Here is a 17,063-nt window from a genome sequence, read left to right as displayed (position 1 = left end):
GCCCTGGCAAGCAGCTCAGGGCTACTAGCTCTCCAGAGCTTCTGCGGCTCAGCCACTTGGTATCTGGGGACATTACCCCTTGTGCCAGCTGGACTGCTGCAGCAGCATCCCAAATCCATTTTTAAAAATACCCCAAAATCCATGTTTTTCCACAGTTAACATACAAGACCACTCTGTACAAACACTCTCTCTCTCTCTCTCTCTTTCCTGTTGGGAAATGCTTTATTTGTATATTTACAATGTTAAAGCAATGTGGAAATCTACCGGTGTCTCTATCATCATGATAAAATAAATTCTAAATACCTATACGTGTTGATGTGTATTTTTGGTTTTCTTTGCACATGATGGGTGTGTGATAGGGGGATGTGGTGTTTGCAGGAAGGGGGTGGGAAGCTGTGTGAGGGAAGGTGTGTGTGTGTGTGGAGGGATGTGGGTAGGTATGGGGCAATTGCTGGGGGGACTGTGGGTGTGGGGGACCTTGGGGGGATGGGCTGCTCAGGAGGAGTGGGTCCCCTGGCCCCCCACAGGGTGTAGCCCCCCCACAAGGCTCCAGCTCCCCCTGGGGGGCCCCAGCCCCCCTACCCAGGGTCCCAGCTCCCCCTGGAGGGCCCCAGCCCTGCTGCCTAGGGTCCCAGGCACCCTGGAGGGCTCCAGCCCCCCTGCCGAGGGCCCATAACTTACCTTTAGCAGCAGCTGTGGGAGTGGGATGCTCTGACCCATGGTAGCAAGACCTGGCATGGCACGTGGTCCTCGTGTGCTGGGCCCAGCTGGGTTCTGCCAGCCCTGGGGACCGTCTGCTGCCCAGCTGGGTCAGGCCCTTGCTGGCAAGACCAGACGCAGCACCTGGAGTCCACATGCCAGGCCCAGCCGAGTCCTGGGGCCTCTCTGCTGCCAGGTGGGCCCCTGGTGGCAGGACCTGCTGCCCTTGGGGCGCCCCTCTGCCAGCCAGCCAGGCTGGGGCCTAACTGGCAGGACCCAGTGCGGCACACAGTGACCACGTGCTGGGCCCAGCTGGGCCCTGCTGCCCTTGGGGCCCCTGTGCTGCCCAGCCAGGTCAGGTGGCAGAGGGGCCCCAAGGGCAGCAGGGCTCAGCTGGGCATGGATCAGGGGGCTGCGGGAGTGGGCAGGAGTTCCCTCCATGGTCCCCTCCCCCCTCCTCCAGCCCCCCTTACTCACCATCACTGGAGCCCTTGGTGCTGAACATGCGTCCTGCCCGGCCTCGTGTTTCAGCACTAGGGTGAGGGGCCAACCGTGGAGACATTCTGCAGCCAGAGCGTCTCCCTGGAGGACCTAGCCTCTGGTTGCCTCAGGGCATGTTCCAGGACCATGCCCTACCCCAGGTTTTTTTTGTTTGTTTCCTTTTTTTTAGACCCCTGGATATTCAGGGGTCTAATTTTCTCACCATGCTGCAAACCTGCAGCATGGGGAACATTCTTTCATACCCACATGTGCCTCTTGCCCCACCTCAAAGTGGTTTGAGGTGGGGCAAGAGATACGTGTGCACTCGTCTGGATGCACCCTCTGAGGCTTGGTCTATATTCTGGGAACCTAGAATAAGAGAGAAAAGTTCACACCAAAAGAAGGATCCATATGTCCTATCAACTTGAAGAACCAGTTTCTGTCCTAGGTAACATTTATTTATATACTGAGGGTTTGAGTCAGAGTATCAAAGAATCAACTAAGACCAGCTGCTTGCTCTTTTTTAAAAAGCATATTGGATCCTGTTACCAAGGCAGTGAATACATCAATAAAACAAAAGAGCAGAATATCAAATTTTCAATTTATAAGCTCAATAACAGATCACCTTCTTACTCATGATACACACCTCCCTGGGTGCGTCCCTCCACACACGTGCATCCCCATCTCTCTACAGGTCAGTTGAAAGCTTCAAAAAATCAGGACCTGCATTATGTCCATCAATTTAAGAAAGAGGTCCTAGTGTACTGTTTCATGTAGCTGGTTCAAGAGGCATGTACCTACCAATCGATAGCCCTCCAAAGGAACCATTAGGGAAATACTTGAATGTGGTGCCATAGTCAGGAACACTTTGTGTTTAGTGTGTTTCTGAAAGAGCTCAAAAGAAATCAACTTTTCTTGCTGACATTACTAAGTTAAGAGTGCATTTGAAATATCAAAGTTTCAACAAGGTGCTAGGGGAAGAAGAAACCTAAAGATACAATATTTCTCCATATGTTTGAAAAGTAGACAAACATCCTGTGCTTTTTTGATAAAACAGTAGAAATCATGCAAAGCAGATTACAGAAAGTAAAACTAATATTTGAAAGATCCATTAATATTTTTCCACAAAAAATTCCTGGACATAGAAAGAAAAAAGGAATAGTTTAGCCCCTAAATGCAAGAAATCAGGGTTGCTGCTTACTAATGCTAGTAAAACAGTGAAAAACAAACTTAGAATGAATCAGAAAAAGCAACTCAACCCCAAAAAGGGACTCTTATGAAAGTTGGTGGAAAGTTTTGATAGTTCAATCCAAAGTAAACTTTGGAAGAATGTAAACTGACAATGTTGTAAACTATATACTAAATTTTCATCTATTTTAATCTTTTTTAAGCTGAAAAAGTCAGGTCAACAATTTGTTTTAGCAATAAAGAGGCTGTCAAATAAAGTAGAAAAAGCAGTTGACTCCTGTAGTACAATGAATTTCAGGGTCATCAGCATTCAGTCTGGGGTATAAACAAGTTATAATATAAACAAGGTCTCCAAATGTTTACATGATATAGCTGATTTCACAATTGGCCTGTTTAAAACAGTTAATCGATTTTTCTCTAGCACCAAATTTTCAAAATATTATTTATTTCCATCAAGTATTGATGGAAAAAAAATGAGAGAAAGTAATATTTTACTCCAATTAGTACATACTACTTTAAGTGATTGTACAAGCTTGGGGCAGGCAGCAGTAGCAGTGCTGGGAGGGAGGCTATGGGGGGAGCCTACAGCAAATTTGGGGGTAACTGCAGCCCCCTCCCCAGTGCTGCTGCTGCTTACCTCAAGCACAGCCCAGCCCCCTGCTGGGAAGAGCTCGGTGCTGTCCTGGACCCAGCCCACAGCAGCAGCCCACCCTCACCTCATGTGCAGATCTAGGGGCACGTGCCCCTATGCCCTCCCAAGGTGCACGCAGTGGCAGAAGTTGTCCACCCTGTGCCAGCCCCAGATGAGCTGCTCGTGGCTCCATCTCATAACCCACCTCACCCTGGCTGGGCAGTGCCTGTCCCTGTCCTTGCCTCAGCCCCACTCCCTCCCTCACCATGAGGGTCTCAATCTGCCTCACCCCACGCCTTTTCCCTCCTCCTGTCCCTTCCTCCACAACAGACTTGCCAGCCAGACATGCAGCCTATTGGCCAATATGGCTTGTTAAAAATCACCCATTGGTATTGGTCAAAAAACTCTCTATCGGTGTACCCCTAGAGAATTCTGGTTTTAGCCAATAGACTTATGAGCAGTGAGTTTGCTGCTGCCACTGGATCCAATTTGCAGCCTCCTGGATCCACTATGTGAAGGTACTAAAATATAGCTGGATAGTTTTAAAGAAACACCAGCTCACATTCTATTTTAGGACCATACAGTCAAGTACAGTTGAATTTTCAAAACTGCTTAGCATTGGTCTGTCTCTGCTCCCACTGAGGTCCATGATTTCGTAGATTACATAGATGTTAGGGGCTGGAATGGACCTCACAAGATCATAGAGTCCAGCCCCCCTGCCATAGGCAGGAAGTCTGCTAGGGTCAAATGATCCCAGCAAGATACACATCCAAACACCTTTTGAATGAATCCAGAGTAGGTGCTTGCACCATCTCTTGGGGGAGTCTGTTCCAGACCATGGACACTTAATCCGTAAAGAAGTTTTTCCTTATTCCAGTCTAAATTGGCCTTCCAGAAGTTTGTGGCCTTTAGACCTTGTTATCCCTTGGAGAGCCCTGGTGAGCAACTATTCTCCCAGATCCTGGTACACACCCCTTATATACTTATAGCCTACCACCAAGTTCCCCCTGATCCTTCTCTTCTCCGGGATGAGAAGTCCCATGTCCCTCAGCCTCTCTTCATAAGGCTTGCTCTCTTGGCTATTTATCATGTGAGTGGCTCTACTTTGGATTCTATCAAGCTTATCCACGGCCCTCCTGAAGTGGGAGACCCAAAACTGCGGCCTCACTAAGGCCGAGTAAAGCAGGGGGATGACATCCCTGTTTTACTTGAGATGCATCGGTGGATGCATGCCAGAGTTTGACTGGCGTTACTGGTTAGGGCATCTCATTGGTGGCTCATCAAGGCCCCCAAGTCTCTTTCGGTCTTGGTGCTAGCAAGCATAGTACTGCGATCCTATAAGTATGATGCTGGTTTTTCCTCCCGAGATGGAGCACCCTGCAATTCTCTACATTGAATGTCATCAGGTTTAGATCTGCCCACCTTGTGAGCCTGTCCAGGTCAGCCTGTATCACCAGCCTGTCCTCCAGTGTGACTGCCTTACCCCATAGTTTAGTGTTGTCCATGAACTTTGCCAGTCTGCATCTGATGCCCAAATCCAGATCATTAATGAAGATGTTGAAGAATACTGGCCCGAGTACTGAGCACTGAGGGATGCCACTGGTCACCTTGCACCATGTTGATTTGCTCCTATCAACTAATACTCTTTGGGTCTGACCCCAGAGCCATTGGACCATGAGATGATCGAGGCCACAGTTCTCCAGCTTAACCATAAGGACATCGTGGGACCCCAAGTCAAAGGCTTTCTTGAAATTCAGATATATGACATCAACCTCATCTCCATTGTCTGGTCATAGAAGGAGATGAGGCTGGTCAGGAAGGCCTTCCAGCAACAAAATCATGTTGGCTGGCACTCAGAAAGTTGTCTTCCATTAGTCTGTTGCCTTAATGATTTTCTCTTGGATATTTCCAGGGGTGCATGTCAGACTGATTGGCCTGTAATTCCTTGGATCTTCCTTCCTTTCTTTCTTGAAGATTGGGACCACATTGGCTCTTTTACAGTCTTCTGGTACCTCTTCCTAGCCCCATGAATGCTCAAATATCTTCACCATAAGGTGTGCTCTGATATCTGCCAGCTCCTTCAGGACTCCCAGGTGCATTCCATCTGGGCCCACAGACTTATGGATGTCAAGCCTCTCACTTGAGCTATGTCAATTGTGGGACCATCTCACACCCCCTGTTGATGTAAATGTGATAAAACTCACATTAATGTCAGTGGGAGTAGAGTTAGCCAATAAGGCTGTGCAAAATTTTGCCTGCTGTTTCGATTCGACACTGTTTTGACTCATTTTGATCAGGCTAGGGGAAGGAACTGAGCCCAGTTGTTCAGTTCCCCTCCCCAGCACTACAATCAGGCTGGGGGTGGGGATCCCCAGCCCAATCTAGCAAAAAGTCAAAACAGCATCAAAACAGCCTCACTGTTTCGACAAAGCAAAACAAAACAGCTGTTTTGAATTGAAATTAAATTCAAAACGGAACACTGTTCCATCAAGACCTCGAAACTCAAGGCAGAATGGAACGGTGCCGTTTCGCACAGCCGTATTAGCCAATGTTGCATTTTTGTTGCAAATATTCTTGCTATAGTGTAGTTTCTGCAAATCTATGCCAGTTAAGTTTAATCACTTACTGTCTCGTACAGTAACACGAGCAGTGAACTCCTGGCCCTTTTGCAGTCAGGGATGGCTGAATTCTTCTTACAGAAGGGCACCTACTTCAGTTTCCTTTAAACTCTCTCTCTCGCTCTTTGTAAATCCAGCTGGATTTAAATGGTGAGTCGATATTGTGCTAGGTGTCTACATGGGCGAGGGGTTGGAATTTCACCAACAGCTAGTTAGAGCTTTCGAAGTAATTGGCGTATTTACATTTGCAAAACTCCTGAACAGCCTGCTTAGTCACTCATTCAGCAAATGAATGTACAGCATCAAGAAATGGTATCCACACTTTGCAAAGACTGTTCCTGAAATGTACATTAGAAGCATCCCAATTTATAAAACTTCCATCTAGCACAATATGATTTAATTTGTACTTGCAGATAATTAAACAAATCTACAAAACATTTATGTTACATTAATTTACTTCACTTGGCCCAGCAATGAGAGTATCATAATTACTTACATATTTCCCTTTACTATTTTCCAAAACCCTTTTCTAAATTGTCACTAAGCATTCTGGAGCCAATTGGATTTAAAAAAAAAAAAATGAACATGTGTCTGATTAATATTTTAAGACCGTCAGGATCAAATCTAAAACACGATTTTTGTTTATTTATTTATTTATCACCACAAGTCCAAATTAATTGATAAAAGCATCACAGAATATATGGGAGCTCTCTTTATAGTTGAATGATGCTAACACTTGCATAATAATCAACACAGTGAATACAAAGGAATCTATATTCCAAAACGGATGGCAGTTCTTTATGTTAAAAAAATGCAGTTTCATTTGAGATAGTTAGTAAAATGTTGGCAAAGTGCTTACATAAGTAACGGTGGGTGTACTCTAATGCCTTGCTTGTAAAACAAGAGATCACCTTGGGCAGCCATTCTTTGTTTGCTGTCATTACAAACAACTCAGGGGCGATCAGCAGCCACAGTGACAACCTCATTCCTCCACCATCTGCTAGCTGTCAATCAGGCAGCAATCCTGAGGCCATTGATACAGCTGCCAGGCTGATTGAAACTCAGTTGTCAGAGAAGGCTTTATGATGTCAGCTTAGCAGATCGTTTCTCCGCATCTACAAAAATAGACTCTTATTTCTGATTTACATAATTTTCCAAGTTATTAGGAGCAAAGGAAATACATAATGTAACATGCTGCTTCTGCACCAGCTTCTGCTTTCTCTCTAGTTTCTGAATACCATGCTGAGCTGGTCATGGAGATTCAGGAAGCAGCACTTTGTCCTTCTGAGGTCTGGTTATTTGCACGGCCTTTAAGCAGGCCACAAAACAGCCAGTCAGAATTGCAGGCCCTGAATTGAATTCACTTGAGCACCTCTGTGAAAATATATAGCTGATGGCAGACTCATGCAAGGTGGGGATTCCTGAAAAAGTCTGCATCTCTGTGCTACCTCTGGGTCTGTATAACTCCATCCCATCCCTGCACTGGCATAGTTTACCCCAAGTCAATAATGAACCAATTCCAAAGGCTGTGAATTAAATTCACCCTTCTGCAGAGGTCCTGTATAAGAAGGTTTTTAAGTATGGTTTGGTGGGTATATAGCTCTGATAGTGCCTTTCTGCACTGGGACAAAATTTACCTGGTAAATGGGGAGCTATAGGTATTGTTTCTGAAACACAGGACTTGATCTCTGAGGATCTTCAAAGATTCACTGTGTCCCAGTAGCCAGGGTATATTTCATCTCAGGTAGTGCTTGGAACATAGTGATGTGCTAGTCAGTGAGGTATTTTCCTCCTTTCCTGGTATTACATTTATGTAATTTTGCTGTTCCTATAGACCTTTGAGCAGGTAAGAGAGCTGAAAGGAAAACACAAACAGTAAAGTACTCTCTTGAGAAGGAGAACAAAACTTTATTGTGACAAGACTAATACTGTCACTTGTAGTAACTGGTTCCTTGATTTTCACATTCCTCTATACACTGTTGAAATAGCTGTCTTGTTCCACCCCAGAAGAGACTGCATTTCAGGGAGGGATGAATTGATTCTTTCTTTTCCTTCTTCACAGTGGTGTGTGGAGGCTTCATTAATCTTTGTAAAGTCATTTGAGATTGTCCTGCAGGCAGTGGTGCCCAAATGACAAATATTACATTAATTAAAATTAGCAGTATTCTGTTTATAAAAAAAAAAGGCGGGGGAGGGGAGATTTGGAATCACCTTTCTGCTTGGTTATTTATTTTACTTGTGAATAGAGATGAAGACTCTGTAAAGAGCGGGTTCAAGTCAGAAAACAATGTGATGGCCAGAACAGTAAAACTCCTTTTTGTTTATGAACTTTTACTGCCTTCAGTTGAGGATCAGTTCATTCTCTGCACTAAATTCAAACCCATAATCCCTTAGGGAAGAGGCTAGTGCATTAAGGACAGTGCATCCATCAAGTGTACCACCCAGTCCCCTCGAGCCTCTTCTTTTGGAGTGGCAAGATTTATGGGATTTCTGCCACTTAGTACCTTACAACATAAAAACAACATTAAAAAAGACACAAAGCTGCCAGATTTGGCATAAACCCTACCAGCAATCCTAGATTTCAACACAGCAGCTCACTGAAGCACTGAATAACAGAAAGCTTAAGTTATGCCTATTGGGGCGAATTCTGAAGTCCATACTTTGGCAAAAACCTTCCTGAGGTCTTTGAAGATTTTGTGCCTGAGTAAGGGCTTCAGAGTTCAGCCCAGAGATTTATGGGAAAAGTGGGAATGATCCTGAGAACACTGCAAAGTGGCATGAGTAGTCATTAACTGGGTAAGTAGCACCACCAAAGTAAATTCAGCATGATTAAGGACTACTTGCTACTCCTATGATTAGGCCCACTGCCCTGGGGGAAGTAAGGCTAATGAAGTGTAGGAAAGTGCTTCAAAAACTTGAAAACAAGGCTTAGTCTATTAGGTCAGATTCATCCCTAGAGTAACTCCACTGATAAATTACACTCAGTGGATTAAAAACTTCCCTTCAGTGAGGGTGCAATTCACCTCTATGGTGGAAAGCCAATGAACCATTTCAGTTTCCTCTTTATTCGTATTTTTAAGGTGTAAGTGGGTTTTAAGCGGTGGGGTAAATGTCACTTTTGTATCAATGCAACCATTCTGAATGTCAATGGCAGTCACATAATGATGGGGTGGGTGTGTGGGACATGTCCAAACCCTTGTTTAGCAGGAGGGGCTGGAATGGAGCCTAGTGGGGCACCTCATCCTCCTGCTGCCTGCTCCCTGGACCCTGCACCTTCCCTGCAGCCGCTCTCTTTGGTCTGGCAGTGGAGAGGGCAGAGAGACCCGGTACTCCTAGGGCCATGGGTTTAAATGAAGAAAATAAATTCCATCAGCCAATAAATCCTTAGAGACCTAAGGTAATGGGCGACTTAGGTAAAGCTACCTATTATAGTTTGCCTTCCAACTTCTTAGAGGAAAGACATAGTAAGGAACAAGTACTGTGGCTGGGTAGCCATTTTTTCCATAAAAAGTAACTTCAACCATTTCTCTTGACATCTTTGCATAGCTGTGAAAGTTTGGTTCACATATCTTAAGGGAAATCTTTGATTGTCCAATCTGTATAGAAAAATAACAGCACGCCTTGCATTTAACTTTATTAGCAAGCACAGTATCAGGCAGTAACGCCTTCATTATAGCGATCTGAATACTTACTGAATAATTCAGAAGTGCCAAACAGAAGACTTGTTGCTTGGATGTGCTAATGAAAATATCAAGGGAATTAATTAACAGTCAATTATATCAATTTTAGATTTGGACATTGATTATGACGCTAAAAGCAAAATCTACACTCTTTACTATACATAATTCTTTTTTTCCTAGTGTTATACCATGGTTTAATCATTTCAATCAAAACTGTAAAGGAAACACAAATTTAAATTATTTTTTTCATTCCACCCCCTCCTCGATTTAATGTGCTCAAGATAAATAAGGATAAAAGACACGGTTGGAAAATGTACGGTTTTTTTTACAGCTATGGTTATGCAGATTTTGCTAGTTTGATCTTTTTAGTAATCTGTTTTGGGAAAAGGAAATTTGAATCTGGGGGATAACAAATTATCAGAAAAGAAAAAATAAAAATAAACTGCATACAATATGGACTTATTTATATTTTAACGTTTCTTTCAGAGCAGGCAGAGGGAATGGTATTTTACTTTATTACACCAATTTTTCTCAAAAATTGTAGTTTTGGTTTCTGTTAGAGTTCCATGAGGAGTACGTTTATTTAAGGCTCTTTTGTTAAACTCCAAATGTGTAAAAGAAAAAAAAAACAAATAAAATGAACATTTTCTGATCATTGATATTAGAAGAAGGCATTTCATTGAAATCAATTTTTGCATGATTTGGCACGAGTTGTCTAGACTGGTTTATGAAAAATGACAGCTAGTAGGAAAGTAATTAAAAATGTATTTTGCTGAAAGCAAAAGTATTTTTGGAATCTATAACAACCATCTTTAATTTGCCAACCATTTCCACAATTACATTATATTAACTGGAGGATTTCATATTCTAAAAAATATGTACATTGATAGCTGTGTATTGATAGTTTTATATCTAGGTCTACTCATGCACACCATTCCTGCCACAAAATGGTGAGGGCACAGAAAGTGATCAAAGAGTACATACAAATCGCTTTGCCGTCCTTTACAAATTATTCTGACTGACAATGGATGTTGATTGAACTCCTTCAGTGAGCTAAACTATTCTACTATATTAGTCAGGGCTGCAGCAGCAGACAGAATTATGTATTTGTATGGTGTTACAGATACTTTTTGGTTGACCCCAAAAAGAAATGGCACTAAGCTAAAGCAGGGTAGATTTGCACTTTATAAACTAAATTAGAAATGTATAAGCTTGTTTAAACAGTAATGTACTTCATCAGATGCTAGTTTATGAAAGCTATGCATCTCAGGGTACGGATCTACCCTGACTTCTGCCTGACTGCAGACTGGCATGGCTAACTACCTCCCATCAGACTACAACACCAGTTACACACAGAACCTTGACTAGTGGCACAGATTCATCTTGACTTATAAAGAACCTCACAGCCAACTGATAAAGCTATAGCTAAAAGGCAGTGGGTACAGTTTGAGAGGTTTTTGTAAAGGTTAATTTAAAACACCCTTGCAATCTTAGAGTTATTCTGTTTTGGACAAGTCTCTTCACATGGCTTAGAGCAGCCTCAGGGCTTCTCTAAATACTACTCACTGCCAAGAGGTCTAAGGGGATATTCCAGCAGCTAGATATCTCTGAGACATAAGCGAGCCCTGGGGTAGAGGTGAACTATTGAGCATCTATATTTAAGAGCTCTTACAGCACGATATGAGTGTCTCCTTACACTAGACGCTAGTCCTTCATAGCCTCTTAGTGATTTTATACATGTGTGCCAGGGGGAGGGCCACTCTAATTAAAGTGCCCGGAGTATCACGTGTATCAGTGTCCTCATGCTGAGAATTGGCAGAAGGGTGCTTTAACTAAAGCTCATCGAACTTGGAGTCTGCTGGAATCTGCTGGAGCATGGTACTTACCATGCTCCTGCACACTGTCATTACAGCGCATCAGAGCAGCCTCAATGCATATGTATAGGCGCCCTTAAATTTCTAGGTAATCTAGGTTCGCTAGTTTTATAGCAAAGCTTACTTCCAAAAGGCCATAATTTATTTTCTTATAATAACTGAAGTACAAGGCTAGCTTTAGGGGTTTACAGTTGTAGTTACGGACACGGAGGTAAAGAAACCAAAGGCCTTTTCATCACTTGCAGTCTCAGAGTCAGGAAAAATGGCGACAGTATCTAGTGCTTGACAAGGAAGTTGCTAAGCTGGGCAGTTCACTGGAGTCCCAAGGGCTTCTGAACTGCTGTTTAGGGAGTATGAGTTCCCAATTATATTAATGAATGTATTGTCATCTAGTACATGTACTAGCCCGGGGGGGACAGGGGGGAATCACTGCTCCTGTTCAAAGGCACAACAGAATTTGCCCCACATAACACCAAATAGCACTGTCAAGAAATATTGTCCTAGCCAGCAGGCCCACGGGACACTAATAGCTCCAACCCTGCTACTTTTAACATCTCCAGCCAAAGCAGAGTTTATCCTAAACTATGGCACAGGAAATTCATTGAACTGAATTTATATTGCTAGTATAAATGTATTGTTTTCTGGTTATATTTCTGATTCAATTTTTTAAAGGTGAGGGAAATCAAACCTGAAAGACTTCAGTAATGTACTATCATTTATTTTAAAGCCAGAGATTAAATTTAAATATTAACAACAATAAAAAATAGGCTGAAACCATGGCTTGAGAGTCCATTGATCTGCACCTGTCCACACCATCTCCATTATTCTTGGTGAGTGTTTTATCATACTGTCATCCTGTATCAAATATCTATTCCATAGTGAATCAGTGATTGGGAATTCAGAACTAGCATTCTGATGAAAAAATGCCATTCTTACATTGTAGTTACGAGTAACCTTAAAATCCACCATATGACAGCTAATCTATGTACTAGTTAGAAGCCACAGTCCACCTTGGAAACATACAAAGAACTCTCTCTGAAGTCAATAGGGGTTCTGTTTTGGAATATAACACAGCAGTGTATAGCCTGAAATTAAATATTTCTGCTACTGTTCCCTCTCGCAGGTAGCAATTCCTATTAATGACACTTGCCTATAAGCTCCTATAAAGTGCTCTGAAAACTTCAATGAAACATGTCTCTCAAATGGATCCAGACCTGTATGTGATAGCTTAGTGCAAGAAACGTTCTAGATACCAAACAGCTTAAGATATTCACAAGACTCTCCTCTAGGAGATGTATTTTCATGCATAGGAAAATGATGCCTTATGGTCCCTGGAACAAAGATATAAGATACGTACCTTAGAAACCTCCCTGGGAAAGAGCTAGAAGATGGACAACCAGGTAATGAGACTTAGATGCTCTGAATCATTGAGACTTGACCGATGACTGAAACTGAGAGCAAATTGAAGAGCTGTACCGGAGTTTCTGTGAAAATAAGCTTTTGTCCTGGTTTCAAATATATCCATCACAAGGTTCCATTAACCCTTTACGTTCCCGCATATTGGCCTTTTTAAAAATATTAGCTTATGAAAATGTATTCGTGTTCTACAGTGGCTCGGTCTTGGTTGGTGCACCTTTCTTCCATTTAAATTGAAACCAAATAGCAAAGAGCATTGACGTGAAAGTGCCACCCATAAATTCAGGTATATTAAAACAAGAAATGTGTCATTTGTTCAAGATGCAAGCCAGTGAGTCTAAATTTTTGTGGAAAATGGCTTGTAAGTCTTGCGTTTGCTTTTTACTTTGATTTCTGAGGTTGCACTATTTTGGTGCTACACCTCGAGATATGCACCTTAGTGTCAGAAACAGGGAAGCAGTGCAGATCCCAGAAAATGCATATTGTGCACTTGCTGTGAGAAACGCAGCTAAGCAAAGGAAGCATCAGGTTTTTTTGAACTAGCTGCAGATTGATCCTCCTGTACACAACATACTGCACTAATCCAGTTTTGTGTGAAATGTTCTTAGGCTAAGCTTCTATCCACTGACCCACTAGTTGTGTAATGTATACATACAGTGAGAATATTAGTCAGGGATTTGGACATTTACTAGAAAGCATTTTGCTAAGTCCTGCCAATTGCAGGATGATGGCTATTATTACATATTACCTTCTTTGCTTAAGCCCTGTTTATGGAATACTAAATGCTGTCTCTGGGTTTCTGTTGTAAGCAAGATAGTACTGAAGCATAGATTACTAGGCACATCATCAGCATTGCTGGTACACTAACTCTGCATCACAGGTAGCCAGAAACTGCCCCTACAAACACCTCTTACTTAGCATATTGACTAAGGATTCCCCCAGCTGAGATTTCTATCTGCTGTACCAAGGAGTTGAGCCAGTAGCCTTCAGAAGTATCCTGGGCTGGCATTAATTTTCCCAGTGTGTGTGAAGTCACTGTATTGACCTTTCATGGATGCTGGATGGAAAATTTTTCCCTCCTAATACCAGAAATAAATCACCTGGAATTACATCTTAGATCTCATCTTGAAAACCCCATACAACATTACATTGAGGATCTTCATTATTCAGTCTTGTATTTGTCCAAATCATTTCCCTGTCTCCTGTCTTTCTACCCCAAACCAAATCCTCGTCATTCTAGTTTTGAATCAAATCAGATTGAAATTCAATATCAGATTTAAACTCTGCCTGAAAATAATCCAGCTTCTTTGTGAGGGATGAAGTAGTGGGGGGGGGGGAGGGTGAATCGTATTAAATAACAGGCTTGGTGCTGAAGGTCTTTATTACTGAGTGGCATCATCCCATTTACACTCCTGTAATAACCAAGAGCCCAATCCAGAGAGAGACCGGACACCTGCAGCTCACGTTGACTTCTGCTGGAGCTGCAGGTGCTCAGCCCTTTGCAGGATCTGGCCCCGGCTGTGTAGCCATGTGGAAGAAACAGCTGTTGACAACTGGAGTTTTCCCACCATCCCCACCCTTTGTGTGCATTTGTATTTGTCTAGCTCCTCCCCTCCTCACGGTCTCTGCCTTATTGGGGTCATTAATGAGGGTGTAAGCCATCCCCTTACCAGACAGCAGCACATTTTGGGCTTGATGACCCTGATCCTCCTCATGCTCAGCCTATCTCCTTTCAATTGTTTCATCAGCTGCGTGACTGTCGGCTCACACCTGACAAGTGACAAGTCTCAGACTCCTGCTGACTAGATAATCAAAGTCTTGTCAGAGCTGTCAATACCCTGCAGATAGGAGAGGACAAAGAGAGGAAAGGTTTCTACAGAAACCACTGCCTTCAAAAAATACTGTCGATTCTTCTTACAGAAATCACCTGTTTGTTTCAAAACATTATTTATTACTGCAAATACAAACTCCATAGAACAAGCATATAAGTGGAATAATGGCAGGAACCTGGAATGGCATAGCCCTCCATATTCATCCTTCTCCCGGTGTTTTGCTGGAAATTGTTGTCAATTCCTGACAAAAGGGAAAAATATTAACATTCAGTAGTCATTTAACCTGACTGAGGAAGCTGACTGAAGGAGGATCAGTTCAAGCGTAATTGTAATTATTGTTTGATTAAAAAACCCACATATTGTAGAGTGGCTAGTGTGCAAAGCTGTCCTAGTCTAATATTGTAGACCAATAATATTTATAAAACTAGGGAACATTTTCAAATATAGATTTAATTAGTAATGTTAATTGAAATACAGGGTCAAAATTCTGCCGTTATTTACATTACTGTGCATCTGTAATACTCTCACCAACGACAGTGAGCTTCAACTGCCTGTCATTGGTACAAATAAGGACAATGTTTGACACAATTATTTAGACATCCTAGTATATTTATAGTTGATATACATTCTGAACTTTGGGAACTATTACATGGACAGGTATTCTGTACAAGCTGGCATCAACAGATTTGAATACACTGCATTAGAAAAATAAAGGGTCTTTGATTTAAAGAACAGCTACTTCAATAGAATAATGATATTACTCTGCACAGCATTTAAATAATAGCGATGGCTCTGAAAACTGTATACTGAGTAGCTGTTTGGAATATTGCCATTGCCCTGGTACATGGGATACCAGTGTTGCCTTGCCTGCCATGCTGAAATACATCTTGGCACACTGGGCACTTTAAGAAGTCTTCCTCTAAGCAAAGTTTCATACATGTTTTCCATTGCCTATCTTTAGTCATAGTTGGGTTATAATAGCCAGGACTCTGGGAAGGGGCATCACTGTCAAATACATTCCAGTGCCCTGTGTGCATTTCTTGGCCTTCAAATACTTTTCTTTCTTTTACGAATTATTTCTCAGACTTTAAAATTGTACAGATGCTTGTCTTCAAATGGGATTGTTGAGGCTGCCCAAGTTTTGGTCCCTTGCATCCTCTTTATCTTCTGTGTCTACCCAGCACTGGGTGGGGCTGATCTTGAACATGAAAGGTGACCTTGAAGACAAAGCTTATTGAATTGCCAACATTTGTTTTGGTTCCTAGTTCTTTGGCTGGAGAGGGACTTCTTCAAAAAAGGTATCAAATCCATTATAAGCAGTCTGATCTCTGGTGTCACTGAACTGTGGAGTTAGTAAAGACGCTGCTTGCTTTTGGCTTAGTACCCGAACACTTCCATCAGTGAGGAGGCTAAAATGATTATAACTTCAGGTAGAATCCTGCAGATTACAAGCCTGTCTATCAGCCTAGAAAATCTTCCTCTGAGCGAGGAAGGTAGTTGGGGCACCCTGTACATATGTTTGCCCTTGCTATGCCTGATTTTATTTTCTAGAATCAAGTTTAGGGGAAGAAGAAGGAGTTGAGAAGGACAGATGGCCTGTGGAATGGAGGCAATCTCCACTTAAGGCATCTCTCCCTGTTCATCCATCATTCAGTTATCATCTAACCAGAGAGAGATAGAGACAGGTTCATCTATGAAATAGTTGACAATGGCAGGCAGCTGCTTTATCTTCTGAAGGAAGATGAAGTGGGGGCAGGCAGAGCTAGTGGGAGATGCCACCTGGTAAGTTGTATCTGAAACACTGTCATAACCTCCTCAGTTGCAGGCTGGGGATTCCTCGCTGCAGCAGTTGCTAGTCAAACTGGTCAGAAATGTTCTGACGGCATGTTTTTCCATCAGAAAGTGCCGATTTGTCAAAAGCAAAACATTTCATGGAAACATCTGGCTTTCAATGAATCTTCCAACAGAGTGCTGCCTGCTAAGCAGATTTTCCTTGGAAACTTGCCTGATTTCCTGCCAGGTCACCTGCCTGGGTCTTCAGCAGCCTGCCAAAATCTGCCACTCTAGACATTCTCACTGTACACACTTTCCTGGAAGAAGGAAATCCAGGCTTCACATTCTGCTGCTGTTGGCCATTGCCCTTCTCTTAGTCAGAGATTTCCAGTGTCCATGGATCCAGAGTAGCCCCAAAGTCCCCTGGGGCTAGGGACCACAGGGCATTGAGACTTCTCGGTCACCTGACTCTCAGAGATCTAGCTGGTAGCTCTAGGTCCCCCACCTCTATAGCAGGGCTGTCATTGCGCTGTGGATCAGGGAAACCCCAGCAGATATTGACTGAAAGAGACATGATTCTAATCAGTCTCACTGTTGCCTGGTAGTGGGCAGCATATTTTAGTGGGGTTGAGCTTTCCAAAACAAAAGTTTCTCAGCACTAGAAGTTTGGGGGGAGATTTGAAAAAGGTCTCTTCGTTGCAAATCGGAATGCTGAAATGTCTTGTGAACCAGAAATGTTGAGTTTCAGCCAGGTCCAGCTGCCAGCAGGCAAACAAATTTAAAAAATCTAGCAAGGCACTGTAAGTCAGTTCGTATTTCCATGGGAAACGGACTATAAACTTCTGTGTGCGAGGGCCTTAGAGAACTCCCCT

This window comes from Crocodylus siamensis, chromosome 9, assembly GCF_052110815.1.
Source record: "Crocodylus siamensis isolate JL-2025a chromosome 9, ASM5211081v1, whole genome shotgun sequence".
Classification (NCBI taxonomy): Eukaryota; Metazoa; Chordata; order Crocodylia; family Crocodylidae; genus Crocodylus; species Crocodylus siamensis.
The sequence above is the reverse complement of the archived record's forward strand: the minus strand, read 5'-3'. Positions refer to the sequence as shown.